Source organism: Morone saxatilis, unplaced genomic scaffold (assembly GCF_004916995.1).
Source record: "Morone saxatilis isolate NCDOM2014 unplaced genomic scaffold, NCSU_SB_2.0 Contig21, whole genome shotgun sequence".
Taxonomy (NCBI): Eukaryota; Metazoa; Chordata; class Actinopteri; family Moronidae; genus Morone; species Morone saxatilis.
In genome coordinates this window covers 17,859,094-17,859,461 of record NW_023339774.1, presented here as the reverse complement: position 1 = coordinate 17,859,461, position 368 = coordinate 17,859,094, and the positions used below count along the sequence as shown (strand labels likewise).

The window sequence follows — 368 nt, the reverse complement described above, 5'->3', positions numbered from 1 at the left end:
ACACAAAGGACGGCGAGTGACATGTGAAAAGCAGGATAACACTCACCAGGCATTGTCAGAATTCCACAGAACAATCAAAGGCGGCCGGAGAGAGAAACCGAGGCTGAGCAAGAACAAGAGGGGAGGAAAAAAAAGAGAAAAGGCAGGGATGGATGAGGGCAGAGGCGATTTCAAAGCTCCATTTCCCCCCCGTGCTGCCGATGCAGACTGCTGCTCGCCTCTTCGCTTCCTTACTTGTGGTTCTCTTCCTCCTTCTCTCCCTGACTCCTTCTCTCTTTCCTCCTCCTGCTGCTTTAAGACAAGGGGTGGAGAATAAGCGCTACAATGCTCTCCCTCTCTTGCTGCTCCCTCTCCTCCTTCTTTCTCCC

At 52.4% G+C, this 368-nt stretch overlaps 1 protein-coding gene across 8 annotated transcripts in view; it reads right to left on the bottom strand.

Annotated features, from left to right (window-relative positions):
• LOC118332462 (disabled homolog 2-interacting protein-like) overlaps window positions 1–368 on the bottom strand; it is a 114,623-nt gene that overhangs the window by 49,283 nt on the left and 64,972 nt on the right. The window contains exon 2 of one of the 8 annotated variants that reach the window (XM_035667763.1): window positions 47–103. The exons of the other annotated variants lie outside the window; for them this stretch is intronic. The gene's annotated coding sequence lies outside the window, so the exon portion shown is untranslated. The remainder of the gene's footprint in view (window positions 1–46; window positions 104–368) is intronic. 8 annotated transcript variants of the gene reach the window in all.